The sequence below is a fragment of the Gorilla gorilla genome, chromosome 11, assembly GCF_029281585.2.
Source record: "Gorilla gorilla gorilla isolate KB3781 chromosome 11, NHGRI_mGorGor1-v2.1_pri, whole genome shotgun sequence".
NCBI classification, from domain to species: Eukaryota; Metazoa; Chordata; class Mammalia; order Primates; family Hominidae; genus Gorilla; species Gorilla gorilla.
The window spans coordinates 106,915,340-106,923,355 of NC_073235.2; the positions used below are offsets into that span (position 1 = coordinate 106,915,340).

Sequence of the window (8,016 nt, forward strand, 5' to 3'; positions counted from 1 at the left end):
TAAACAGAGTCTTGCTCTGTTGCCCAGGCTGGAGCGCAGTGGCATGATTATGGCTCACCACAGCCTCCTTCTCCCAGGTTCAAGCAATTCTCCTGCCTCAGCCTCCCCAGTAGCTGGGGTTAGAGGCACCTGCCACAAACCCCGGCTAATTCTCCCATTTTTAATAGAGATGGGGTTTCACTGTGTTGGCTAGGCTGGTCTCAAACTCCTGACCTCAGGTGATCCACCCGCCCCGGCCTCCCAAACTGCTGGGATTACAGGTATGAGCCACTGCGCCTGGCTGCATTTATTCTTAACTCTAAAACATACTGTTGGTTTTAGGTGGGGCTAAATTCCTGGGATAGGGAAGCTACTTAACAGGCAGGCATGGATGAGAGGTCAGTGACCATGGAGGGCTCAGAAAATTCTTTCGTGGTAAGATTTGGTCCACAGCCCTGAGGAGGATGCTCAGTGCCCACTGGCTCTCTCGTCCTGCGACCCTGCAACTACTGCAGAGAAGATGGCCTCAGGAGTGCAAGTTAGTGATGATGTTGCATTTTTTATGACTTGAAAGTTTGGAAATGCTCCACACCAGAAGAAATCAAGAAAAGGAAGAAGGCTGTCATTTTTATTTTTATTTTTTTTGTTTCAGTGCAGGCAAAAAGTGCTTCATGGTAGAAGAAGGCACAGAGATCTTGGTGGAGATGTTGGCGTAACCACAACTGGTCCTTTCAAACATTTTGTGGGAATGCTTCCCGAAAACGATTGCTGCTATGCTTTGTATGATGCACACTTTGAAACTAAGGAATCCAGAAAAGAAGAGTTGATGGGTTTTTGTGGGGTTTTTAAAATTTTTTTTTGTGTATGGGCACCCAACTAGAACCTATGAAAAGTAAACTGAGCTACGCAAGCTCCAAAGATGCAATCTAAAAGGAATTTTAAGGCATAAACATGAATGGGCCAGAAGATCTCAATCGGGCTTGTATTGCTGAAAAGCTAGGTGGGTCCTTAATTGCAACCTTTGAAGGATGCCCTGTGTAGATCATCATTCAGTGCCATACTTTGAGAGCTTCCGTGTTTAATGTTATTCTTTCACTATATAAATAAAGCATATATATTTAGGCCAGGGTCTCACTGAGGGGGAGCTGTCTTGTCATTTTTTAGAGTAAACATTCTAGAAACACATGCAAACAGTCCTAAATAAATCTAAAGTCTAAAGTTAAAAAAAAAAGATTGGGAATTTCTGGGTATAGCCTTGTATATACTAACAGCAAGGCGATAGAATTAAATAAAAACTACCATGAAGAAAGAAAGAGGGAATATCACTAAGTGGAAGTTGTATGTAAATTCGAAGGAAGCAAATGAACTCCTATGGTGTTCTAGTGATAACACACAGGATTTTTACTGTCTTCTCTACCCCTTTCTTCACGCCAGTAAAATAGATTTCAGAAGCACTGTTACACCAGAAAGGAAATGAAAGAGATTGCATTTGTGTTTAAGACACTGGATTTTAAAATTTTTGCTATTCAAAAGGTTCTGTGCCCTTTACACCCAAGTAGGGGTGAAATTACACTGAAAAATCACTTTTTTATTATCTTTAAAATGGGGTTTTTACAAAAGTGTGGCAGGAGGGAATCTTGTCATGGACTTCTTTTTCTTTAATGAGCTCTGGTTTCTTAATGTATCATGGATCTGCTTTAAAAGCCTCTTTATTCACATGTAGTTTAACTTAGGGAGAATTAAGCAGGTCAAACCCAAACACGTTTTTCACTTGTACCAAGAATAAATGATTTTCCCGTGGAAATGCCTGAAGAAGAAAATTATAAAGAGAGATTTGATTCTAAAGTCCAGAACCCTTGAGCCCTGAACTTCAGGGATATTGTTCTTGCTTTGATCACAGATACAGAAAAGAAGAAACAAAACCTCATATGTTCTTATCTGTTTCTTGCCTTTAGAGGGGAAAGACCACACTGGGTTTCTCCCAAGAAGTGAGAAAAGATATGCATAATTTAAAGGTAATTTCTGGAGGGATATATGGTTTAGGACCAACTTTCCCCCAATCAGCTGACTTAGGACTGCATTGTCCCCAATCAGATGGCTTAGTACCATCCCTTCTAAATCATCAAAACTGCCCACAGCTGTCTGGGAGTATCCAGCAGATATTTATCTAATTACTACAGTGTAGTGAGAATAAATTCGATGCTAAAGGAAGGGAGAGATAATGGAAGATGTGGTGTCGTATGTCAGGACTTCTAAGCCAATCTGACAGCCATGGTTATGCCAAGGGCATGTGCGGTCCAGAGTAGGCCACTCCATGCACTCCCTTCTCCATGTTGCAGGATTTTTATTCAGGTGAATCCAGGTAAAAAATGAATACACCCTTAAATGGTGAAATCGTAAGCAATGGCTGTAAGCAGAAGTGGTTCAGGGCCAAAGAAGCTGTTTGAGGTAAAGGCACCTCCCAAAGACAAGGGACAGGAACAGGAAGGCAATTGATGCTCAGAAGATAATGCCATTTCCATTCATACTGGCTGGGAGAGCTGGATGAGGTGTGCAAAGGAAAGAAGGCATGGCTAAGGCTGACACATGCTCATTTGTACAGATATTTTAATAATAATAGCAAACAGTGAGCCTTTACTTGTGCTAGGCAGTGTGCTAAGAACCTTTACATGGAGTGCCTCATTTTATTTTCACAAACAAACTCTATGGAATTCTTTCTAGATCCTTTAATAGAGAGGAAGATGAGGCTTAGAAAAGTTAAGTAACTTGGGCATTACCTTGTCTTCACTATGGTAGTTAGGGTAGTTAAACCATGATTCAAACGTGAGCAGCCAGATCCTCGACTTGACCTCTTAACCCTCACTAAAGTCATGATTTCTGCTTTGTGCTAGTCAATACCTTGAGCCCTGGGAATACCAACGTGATTGAGACATTTCCCTGTGTCTTGGAGCTGATTATATTTTAACTTATAGATTTGTAACATTAAATAGTTCTGCCATGATAATTATCTTTCTTTTGAGGACTACACATATAATCTACCTGATACATTTGGATTCTTTCTAGTCACTTTTCACTAATTACCAGATTTATTCCCTGCCTGACTTAGCGTCTTGTCCTAAATCAGATAGGGAGGAGAGGGGAAGAAATGGAGGTTAGAAGCCTCAATTCACCTCACCATATGGACACGTACAGAGAATCAGAAGCGAACATAACTTCTAGAATAAAAGCAAAGCCCATGTGTTATAGATAGGAGGCTGGAGGAAGGGGAGATTAATTCTAAGTGGGGGAGATGGGGAAAGCATCCTAGGAACAGTGACATTGGGCTGGGCATTTAAGCCTGGTACTGTCACCTGAGCACCTGTTTATCCAGCCACCTAGACCCTGAAGCAGATTCATTTAAACTTTGTGGCCTGGAGATGGTACTGCTTGCCACATAGACTTATCCCACCAAAACTGCCCAAACTTCCTTCATGTCCTGGGAGGAAAGGAAGAAAAAGAGGAAGGAAGGAAAGAAGGAAGTTAGGAGGGAAGGAAGGAAAGAAGGAAGGAAGAAGATGGGGAAAGGAGAGAGGGAGAGAGGGCAAAGGAGGGCAAAAGGATGGAGGGAGGGAGATGGCATATAATTAGAAGAACAAAGGACAAGTAGAGAAAGAGCCTAGTTATTTCTTGAGCTCTCTCAGTACTTAAGGGCTCTCTCTGCCTCCAAATCCTAAATTTTGGAGCCACCTTAAAGAATCCCCTTGACATTGATTGTCTCATTAGTCAGTCTCAACCTTGGCTTCAAGGAAATCTCGATCATTTTCAGGAGACATTGTCCAGGCATGCATTATTTTTGTAAATTCCCAGGTGATCTAATGTCCAGCCAACATCAAAGACCTTTGCAATGGACCTTACAGGGCAGACAATCCCCTCTTGTGATTGTACTTCTGCGACTCTGCCAGGCTTTTGGCCTCACTTGGATGCTGTGTGGCAGGTGAGCCTTGTCCATGTTCAGATCATCCTCAATGCTGAGTTGGAAACTGCCTTGCTCTCTGTTAAGTACCAGGGCCCTGTAGCCATATAAAAGGGTTGAAGTCTGGAAGAATTCATGAGGCCCAGTTCTCACAATCTGGTTCCGCTTAGTTAGTCTTAAGCAGGAGTGGGGAATAAAATTTCAAGTTAATAGCAACCTCAGGGTTTTACTTCTTATTGAACTCCCCTGGAAAGCACCAAAGAACCAGTAGAAAAGACATGACACTGTTTGAAGAGGGTCATTTGGTCCTAATGAAGAAGATAAACAAAGTGGGTTAGTTGTTTCCTGCTTAGAGAAAGGTCACTGGGGTGACCTTGTGAACGGGACTTGTGAATTGATATTTTTAAAACCTCCATCTTATCTTCCTTATCAATCACTTTTCACAATAAACAGTACAATTTTATGTAGCGCATGTTATTTCCTTTTTTCAAATGGCTCTCAGTAACCCTATTTGGCTAAACAAATAAATAAAAAGTCTTTGGGAGGGCATGTTGATGTAAATTACCACCAACTAATGAGGCCAGCTGGGATCATTCTGACCAGGAATCTTTAGACCTTCTACAGTGCATTTACTTTTCTTCAATCCTCCACCAAACACTGTGCCAATGGTCTTCAGGCTTTAGCTTATTGACTAAAGTCGTCATAAAGGTGCCAACTTGAGCCCTATCATGGTTGTTATGTGGCTGTTGACAGTCACTGAATTAAAGACCCCTAGACCTGCTGCTCACCCAGCCAACACTAGATGTGTAACAGATGCACAGCATGCTTAGGAGCTACCTTGAATGGATTCATTTCTATCACCACATCCTCCATGTGACACTCCGACCTTGTTCAAGGAACACCTGTAGCTATTTCTCAAGGCATTCAGCAAGAACATGAAATGGTCTCAAGTTCAAAGGTATCCCATAGTTTTTGTTCTTTTATTTAAAGCTTCTTGATGTCTTAGTCCTATTCACTGTGTGATTTTTTATAATAATTACATACTAAGTCAATGGCCAAATATAAAATGCAGGAGAAAAATCATGGAGCTATATAAAGCCCGTGACTTAGTGGACTCATTTTGTATTATAGTAAAGATGTCAGAAACATGGGAAATGCTAACTAACTAATGGTGTTCTGGAATCTTCCAACCCAAAAAATTCTCCGACGAGTCATTTTCAAAGAGCTCTTGAAATAGTTTTAGAGACTTTCGCAGTCTAAAGAAGTGGGTACACTGGATAGGAATAAAGATATTCGAGAAGGCTTTTGCCAAATACCCTGTTGTCATTCAGGAGGCATTTTGGCATTTAATTTACTAATTAATTACCCATCCAATTCCTTGAGAATGTCAGATTTCTGAGTGCCAGTGCGAGGACATCGTCAGCACTCGGAGGGGGAGTGAGTGCTGGCCTAATGAGGTTTGGTGCTTTCCTCCCTTTACCAGAATCCCCCACCCCAAGAACAAAGGGCCTCTTCTCTCCAGCCCAATATCTCAACAGAAACTTTGAGTTATGTGGGAGAAGGCAGAGAGACGATTAAAGGCCTGGAAAATGAGACCTATGAGAAATAGTGAAAGGAGTGGGGATTACTGAACCTGTGGAAGAGAAGGCGGAGGAATGACTTAACAGTCTTTCCCTACTCTTTGAAAAGCTCTCACGTCGAGGAACGCAGCCAGCTGTTCAGCATCTCCGCGAAGACCAACCGGGAGCAAGCCGGTTCAAGCTGCAGCATTAGGGATTTAGAACACAAGAAAGAATTTCCTGGCTTTGAGAAATGTTAAACATCAGGAAAAGTTACCCACAGGGGTTGAAGAATCTCCTTCTCTTGGGGTATTTAAAAATAGATGTTCTTAGCTGTCTCGAATGATTTAAAGGTCCTACCTAACACTTGGGGGAGGGGGTGGAGGAGATACAACCAGATAATCTCATTCTGAGTATCTTTTGGTTTTAAGAACTAAGAAGGTATTTTAAAAAAAAATTTCAAGACATTTAAATTAGACTTACACTCTCCTTTGACTCTCCTTTGTCAATTTAATATAACTGTATGAAGAAGCATTAAAAAAGGAGGAAACACCAGGATTTACGGCAAAACAAATCTCAATTATAATTCCATCTTTTTAAGCTATTTGTTCTTGAGAAGATAAAGACCTCCACCTCAGTTTCCTCACCCATAAATTGGAGCCCAAACTACCTGTATTACTGACCTCAGTTGCTATGAATATCAAAGAAAACATGAAAATACTTTTAACAGTGCAAACAATTATATAAGTGCAAAACATCATTATGGGGAGGTTTTTTTTTACATAAACCCCTCAATATTTCTCTGTTTATTTCATTTCTGTAGGAGCTAAGAGTCAGGCCTGACAAAGTACAGCTACGCTCTCCGTATCTCTAACACACTGTCAAGAATGAAGTGGAGAGGATTTTACTTTGAAATCTGGCCTTGGAATATTTCCTGATCGTCTGACAAACCCAAGGACTTCCAACTAGAATTTCAAACTTGGGCACACATCAGAGCTCCCAATCGAGCATTTGGCGCAGTGGGATCCAGGTGAACAAGCCATGATCCTGTTCCAACCCTTCTCAGATAATTTTCATAAGAAAACGAGTTGGAGGGGATTCATATGGCTTAAAAAAGCAGTCAGGGAAAGTTGCAAAGAGACCCTGACACAAGTTCTGAGGAATGAGTCCTTACAACATGCTGTAGGAAACTCAGCCTCCTCCTCTCTCTTCCTGCAAGGTCTCTTTAATTTGGTGAGTGTCTGTTTGGAAAAGTGTTGATTAAGAAACCACATCACTACTCCAGAGCCAGTTCCCAAGGGGCCTGGGTTTCACACAGAGGGGAAGCCATTGTCCTGCCACTGTGTGTGTTCCCGCCACCCTCCAAGTTTCCCTGTCATTTTCTTTTTTCAAAACTGCCTCCCATGGTGAGACAACTTCCTGGAGTCCTGGAGTTGGTCATTTCCAAGGTATTGGTGTTGTTTTACTAGAGAAACTGCATTGGGATTCTACTCCAGAAAAAATCCAGTTGTGGCTATAGTCAGGCTTTCCCTCTTGCTAATGTAAAAGTGGATTTATCCCAAAAATACTAGGCAAAGAAAAGAAGGAGAAAAGAATTTCTTGATGGAAGGAGTGAGTGAATAGATAGAGAATCAAGATGGGAATTACCATGAAAGCTTCAAACTCAGGGAAAGCCTGCTCCCGAAAAGGCAGAGGAAAGAATAACAGGATGGCCTTTATTCTGCAGTGATCTCTACATAAACCTCTGGAGTTCAACATACCAGCAATCCCGGCAGCAAAAGCAGTCCAAGAGAGGCAGAGGACCCCCAAATTCACCCAACTGCCTCACAGTTGGAACCTGCGTTTGCAGCAAACAACCAAATCTCAAAAGGGAATACCACTGAGCATTTTCATTTTTATTTTCAGAATAGTTCAACTTTTTCTAGGGCCTGACTCTTGAAGGCATATATATATATTTTTTTCTCTTCCTGCTGGTCCTCTGCAAATTTCGCAGGTGAGAGAAGGAAAACAAGAGTGATAACAAATGCTGCTTCGGGGGTGAAGTCACATTCCAGGTGAATTCTTGTTACTTAGTTCATTCCCATTTTGTCTTTTTTCCTAAGGGGAGAGGAGTGTTTTATGGAACGTTTTTTAGCCCACTCTACATGCTATGGGGTATTTCTTGCCATAGTGAAGCTCACACCACATCAAATGTGCAGGGGGCCACTGAACCATGATTTCTTGAGTCATGCAGTTTTAGCCTTCAAACAAATACCTGTAGGGAAAAATGGGAGGGTCCCCCCAATATGGTTAACTACCATAGCAGGTTGTTGGAAGGAAGTTGCATTGATGAAACAATTAGACAGTGATTAATATGCACCGTAACTCATGGCGATATTCCTGTTTCAGCATTCGCCCCTTCACAGAATGATGTCCAATTACTCACTATTGATCAGCAATTGCATTGCACAGAATAGAATGGCAGCATCAATCCATTTTGTCCTATTGAGTTTCAGCCAATAACAATTGATATTTGGCACATGTTTC

General features: G+C 41.6%; 1 pseudogene; it reads left to right on the top strand.

The window, feature by feature from the left end:
- The first annotated feature begins 499 nt into the window (after nucleotides 1-499).
- LOC101129966 (destrin-like) lies at nucleotides 500-1,020 on the top strand (annotated as a pseudogene).
- Nucleotides 1,021-8,016: the final 6,996 nt, after the last annotated feature.